The sequence below is a fragment of the Ovis canadensis genome, chromosome 7, assembly GCF_042477335.2.
Source record: "Ovis canadensis isolate MfBH-ARS-UI-01 breed Bighorn chromosome 7, ARS-UI_OviCan_v2, whole genome shotgun sequence".
Taxonomy (NCBI): domain Eukaryota; kingdom Metazoa; phylum Chordata; class Mammalia; order Artiodactyla; family Bovidae; genus Ovis; species Ovis canadensis.
The window spans coordinates 111,696,355-111,702,877 of NC_091251.1; the positions used below are offsets into that span (position 1 = coordinate 111,696,355).

Consider the following 6,523-nt stretch of genomic DNA (forward strand, 5'->3'; position numbering starts at 1 on the left):
TGTGCTTTCTGGATTTTTATTGGCTGATGGTTATATAGGCTAGATCATACGGATTTGCTTTTGCTAATGTCAGAAAAGGGCTATTCATTTATTTGGGCAGAAATGCAGGAGAAGGCGATGGCACCCCAGTCCAGTACTCTTGCCTGGAAAATCCCATGGAGGGAGGAGCCTGGTGGGCTGCAGTCCATGGGGTCTCGAAGAGTTGGACACGACTGAGTGCCTTCACTTTCACTTTCATGCACTGGAGAAGGAAATGGCAACCCGCTCCAGTGTTCTTGCCTAGAGAATCCCAGGGATGGGAGCCTGGTGGGCTGCCGTCTACGGGGTCGCACAGAGTCGGACACAACTGAAGTGACTTAGCAGCAGCAGCGTCTCTAACATTGCTCTAAAAATCCTTACCGGGGCGTCAGACCAAGAGGCACGTCATCAGGAAATCTGGGTCTCGCCTCTCCCGGGGCTCACCCTTGCTCCTGTCACAGGGCTCGTGGATTTAGGAAGACGCGCCCCCTTGCCTTCCCCCTTCCCAGCTCAGCTCACCCTGCTTCACACTGGCTCCTGTTCTCCCTCCTCCCCTTCTCAGAGGCAGGACAGCTCTGGTCATCCCTTCTACTGTCATCTCTGAAACATTTCCTTTAGGATGTTTGTTTGTGCTAAAGCACTCATACAGAGAGGTTTTTTTTTTTTCCTCCCAGGGGATTAGCATTTTAGTAAGAGCTGAATAATAAAAGTGGATTGTAAAAGCCTGTCAGAAATGTCGTGGTGCGTGTCTTACTTCTCATAATTGCCTTGGAATGATTAGGACTGAACTTTGTTGCTGTTCCGAAGTGAACACGGGCACTTTTTCTCTGCCAGGCCTCGAGGATGGGCGTCGAGGGGGAGATGACCTGTGATGCCTTATCAAATGTAAATTCTGATTTTCTAGATAAAAAGGGAGACGGGGAGCAACTTGAGATGGGGCATTCGGGTGTGGACCGCTAGGACTGATTTGAATGGTTCTTGACCTTTTGTGGCTCTCACGCTTCTCTGAGACCACAAGGCGATAACGTACATAAACAGAGGCATATAAAATATGCAAGGGAATTGTGGGCCTCATAGGGTGAAAAAGATCCTTGTCATCAAAATATTTTCCCTCTTCTTTTGGTTCATTCTTAATCCAGAAGTTTGAATAAATGGATGAAATTTGGAGTCCAATTAAGTTGCAAATATACCATAATCCTCAGCACTGGCTAGGTACAAAGGTAACCAGAAAAATTTAAGCCCTCGTGCCTGCCCCCAGACTTACATGTTGCACCTTTCAGGAAGACAGCGTAGAGTTTGGTGCTAGTATGTGTGTATGGATAAAGAGAGTCCGTGGCTTAATCAAATGCGATTTGGTAGAGAAAGAAGGATTTCCGTTGTACTTGACAGGATCTATAGGGCTTAGCTAAACAGAAGGGCAACGTGAATGTTTTGCATGGAGACAACGCGGTCCGAGAGAGAGAGAATGTGAGCTCTGACACTTGGTGCGTTTGGGTTTGGATTTCCTCCCCGCTCTCTTGGTTGCAGGCTCCGTAACCAGGCGACAGTTACTTAACATGTCTGCACCTGCATTCCTAGGTGTGTAAAATGGGCATTTTTTGTAGAATGGATGGGAAGAATAAATAAGAGGATTTTGTAAAAGCATCTGGAGCAGTGTCAAGAAGGTAACAACTGCGTTCCTCTTGTTTGCTACCGAATCTCAAGAGCATAACCCAGGGGCTGGCACACAGAAGGTGCTGGAATACCTGTCTGCAAGAAAGTTGAGTGGATGAGGAGGCGAATGAATGAATGAAATACATTGTGCAGCAGGCAGTGTCAGTGTGTCCAGCATGGGGCAGCATGAAAATGCACTCCTCAAACATAATTAATAAAATCATAAGATTTAATTCAGACCGCTTCACACTGTGTTCTACGTTATTCAAAGACAAGCTCCTCGGTGTCTGGGTTATGGAGGCCTTTGCCAGCCTCATCACCAGTGCCACGATTCTGCCTGGTTTTAGTGTCTTTTTTCTTTGTCTTTGGTTTTCAGTTTTCAGCAGTTTGCTGTGACGTTCCTCAGTGTGACTTCTTTGTATCTGTCTTACTTGGGGTTCAGGGATCTTCTGGAATCTGTAGGCTGATGGTCTGCATCAGTTTTGGCAAATGTTTGGCCAATTCTCCTCAAATATTGCTTCCATCCTATCCCCTTCCTCTCCAAGTCTCTGATCAGCTACATGTTAGAGCTTCTCACTGTATCTCATACCTCTTTAACCCTCTTTTCTGTTTTTTTTTTTTTCATTGTTTTGTCTCTGCTTCAGTTCAACATTTTCTATTTCCTTGTTTTTCAGTCACTAACTTTTTTATCCAATAAACTGTCAAACCCCTTTAAGGGACTCAATATCAGATTAAGGGATTCCCTGGTGGTGCAGAGGCTAAAGCATCTGCCTGGAATGCGAGAGACCGGGGTTCAATCCCTGGGTCGGGAAGATCCCCTGGAGAAGGAAATGGCAACCCACTCCAGTACTCTTGCCTGGAGAATCCCATGGAAGGAGGAGCCTGGTAGGCTACAGTCCACGGGGTCGCAAAGAGTCGGACACGACTGAGTGACTTTACTTACTTACTTTACTTACTTAATATCAGATAGCATGCTTTTCAATTCTAAAACTTTTATTTTATTCTTTTAAAATAGATTCCAAGTCTCAAATAAAATTATCTATCTTTTCTTCTATTTTCTTGAATGTAGTCATCACAGTTACTTTAAAGCTCTTATCTGCTGTTTCCACTGCCTAGATGATCTATAGGCCTATTTTTACTTTTTATTTTTCCTCTTGGTTTTCGATCATATGGTACCTCATATGGAGCTTGTAACAGCTGTATCACCTTTTGTGACCACTTCTGTTACGTAAATCCTTAAGAGATATCCAGGTATTTATAATGGCTGTGTAAGGCAGAATCTTCTTTCCAAAGTCACAGAGAGAGCTACTCGTGAGAACACGTCTACGGGGTCAAGCGTCACCGTGTGGTTGACATCCTCCAGCGTCCTGACGGCTCTGAAGGATTTCCTCCATTCACCACGCATTCAGCGAGAGTTTGAGACCTTGTCAGCGCTGCGCGGCTGCTGAGGCTGTTTCGGTGATCAGGCTCAGGTCTGTGCTCACAGACCTTGCATTTTTATGGGGGAAAGACAGCAAAAAAAAAATAAGCTGCTAAATAGCAGGGAAACTATCAGATACTCATGAGTGTTCGGGTGATTATTAAAATCGATGATGAACAGTAATTAGGAGGATACTTTACACTGAATGTTCAGGTCAGGGAAGGATGCTTCCTGGAAGAAGGTGACTCTCAAGGGGGCTGAATGACAAGAAGGAATCAGCCATGCGATGATGAAGAAGCATCCGAGGCACAGGGGAGAACCGGCCCAGGAGCCCCGCGAGAGGGGCGAGGCTGACGCGGCGACGGCGAGCTTAGTGTCGGCTCAGCTGGGTCTCGGCACGTGCGCATGCTCAGATGTTCCTTTCAGCATGATCGCTGGGTGCGTCTGTGGAGGTGTTTCCAGGTGAGGTTGGCATTTGAACCTATGGACTGAGTAAACAAGACTGGCCTCGCCAGTGGACCAGGCATCACTCAATCCACTGAGGGCCTGGCTAGAACAAAACGGTGGAGGAGGCGAGAATTACTCTCCGCTTGACCGCTTGACCTGGGTCATCTCTTGTCCTTTGCTGTTGTCCAGCCGCTAAGGCGTGTCCAGCTCTTTGTGACCCCATGGACCACAGCACGCCAGGCTCCTCTGTCCTCCAGGGTCTCCCGGAGTTTGCTCAGATTCATGTCCATTGAGTCAGTGATGCTATCTAATCATCTCATCCTCTGTTTTCCCCTCCTCCTATTGCCTTCCATCTTTCCCAGCATCAGGGTCTTCTCCAGTGAGCTGGCTTTTTTTCCTAGGACAGGGATTTATCATCATTGTTCCTGGCTGTTAGGCCTTCAAACTTGAGGGACACCCCAAACTCATATTATCAGCTTTCTTGGTGCCCAGGAGTTCAGACCCAGGCTACCAGCCATACCAGTGGGTTTCCTGGGTTTCCAGTGTCAGATGATAGAGCAGGAGGCTTCTCAGCCTCTATAATCATGTGAGCCAACTCCTTATAACAAATCTCTTCATGTATATAAATATAAAGATGCTACTGATTCTTTCTGGAGAACCCTGACTAACGGTTCGAGAAAAAGAAAGGTCAGCGTGACCCAAGTGAAATGGGGGAAGTTGAAAGTGAAAGATACGAGGCAGTGGACAGACTCACCAGATCCCTTAGCGTTTTAGAAGTCAGAGCAAAGAGTGCAGACTTATCTTAAGCTTGATAAGAAGCCACTGAAAAGCTTTCAGGAGGAGAGGAACAGGGTCTGATTTATACTTTTAAAAGCTCGCTTTAGCTTGTGTGTGGAAAGAAGCAATTTGCAGAGAGGCAAGATTGGAAGTGGAGAAACAAGCTGAGCTGTGATTGCCGTGGTCCAGGAGAGCATGGTGAGAGCTTGGGTGGGAGGCGTGGGTGAGGAGATGAGCAGAAATGGAAAGACCCAGGACTGCTTTTGAAGGTAGAATCAACAGAACTTGCCGGTAGCTGGGTGTGAGTGGGGAAGGAGAGCTAACTAGAGATGAAGCCTAGATTTCTGGCATAAGCACCTCGGTGGGCAGTAAAGTCATCTCACGGATTTGGGAAAGCTCACCTGGAGGTCAGTGGGGGTGGACTGGGGACTCTGCTTTGGCCTCATTAAATCAGAGATGCCCACTCACCATCCAAATGGACACAGCAGATTAAGACTTTGGTACATGCTTTCCAGAGAGAGGTTTGGCTAGAGATAGAGACTGGGAAGTCACTCACGTGTAAACGCCATTTGAATCAGCCTTGGGTCTAGATAAGAGCATCTTAGTCAAGTATATAGGAACACGACAGCTTGCACTGGAAGAGACATTAAGAACCAGCGGTCAGGGTAAAGGAGCCGCGGCCGACGCAGGACACGCAGGGTCAGTCCCTGCCCTGGGAGGGTCCCCTGGAGGAGGAAATGGCAGCCCACTCCAGCATTCTTGCCTGGGAAATCCCATGGACAGAGGAGCCTGGAGGGCTACAGTCCATGGGGTCACAAAGAGTCGGACACAACTCAGCAACTAAACATCAAAGCAACAGTCCAGTGCTTTTCTTTTCTAAGCAGGAAAAACGGCGCCCTGTGAGGTTAAGTGCTTTTTCATAGCTATACAGTCCACCAGAACCTAGGATCTCCTTACTTCGTTCAGTGCTTTTTTATTTACCTTCTGCTTCTAAAATAGTGCAACTTAACTCCAAAGTTATGGCAAATATTTGTGGGAAGAGATAATTACACTCTGTGCAATATTGGATTTTAAATGATTAAAAAAAAAGTTTAAAAAGAAAATAAACCACAAATAGTTTGCTTTAAAATATTTCACTATCAATCTGAATTAAAATAAAGAAGCAGCTTGGTTGGCAGACTGGTTGGCTCAGTGAAAAATGAATTAGCAGGAACATTTTTATCCAGAATTGATTGTAGCTGGTGCAACCTTTTTAAGGGAAGACTTTAAATTAAAAGGCCAATCGTTTCTTCATCATGTAGAAGGAAAAAAAAAAAAACTTGCAAGTAAAATCCCATTACCTGAGTTGTTAAACCGGGTAGTAAAATTCCTTAGACCACTGAATTTGACACACATTCTCACACACAGATACACAGTCACAGCTTCATTAGACAAACAGCGAGTGTGTGCTCCACCGCTACAGCAAGACGGGGCAGAAGGAAGCCGTGAGATTCAAAAGAACACCCGTGGACACTTTGTGTTGGCACGCCTAGAATAAAGTGAAAGAGCTGATGTTAGCAGCTTTCCCATTTAGCAGCAAAAAGCTAATCTAGGCACAGCAGATAAAACAACGTGGTCATAAATGATCAATAATCCTTTGTACGCAGGTAACTCCGACTCGCTCATGAAATTCTCTGTAACTGTAGAAGACGTTCCAAACAGAATGTTCCAGATGTCGGTCTGCCTGAGAGACTTTTCTGAGAAGAAAGCAACAGCTGTGCCTTTCCCTTGTATCCACAACCGACAAACTTCCTGCCAACACAAGAGATAGCCATAAGCGTCATTCACCTCTTTGAGCTTCAATTTCCTGGTCAGTAAAGTGAAGCAGGTGATTGCTCAGGAACACCCAGGGGCTTTGAAATCATATTTCCAACATTCACCAAGGCCAAAACCAATAAAAAGAAAAAAATAATAAATTCTAAGTTCATGTAAGACTAGATTTTTCTCTATATTCAAGCACAGCTGTGATTGGCTACTTGGAAAGTCACCTAACTTTGACCCCCTTTCTTTTTGCCTCTCAACTAAAATAGCTTCACTTTGGTATTTTATTGAATCTTTCAAAGTAGTAAACACTATTTTATAAACAAAGTCATGGTAACGCCTCTAGTAACTACAACATATAAATCCAACTTTCAAACATGATCTCAGATGAGATCATGACAGATTATT

General features: G+C 45.3%; 1 long non-coding RNA gene across 1 annotated transcript; it reads left to right on the forward strand.

Annotated features, from left to right (window-relative positions):
• The first annotated feature begins 4,280 nt into the window (after positions 1–4,280).
• On the forward strand, positions 4,281–6,276 carry LOC138444204 (uncharacterized). Its single transcript, XR_011258411.1, has 2 exons — positions 4,281–4,513; positions 5,962–6,276. It is a non-coding gene; the product is annotated as an uncharacterized lncRNA (long non-coding RNA).
• Positions 6,277–6,523: the final 247 nt, after the last annotated feature.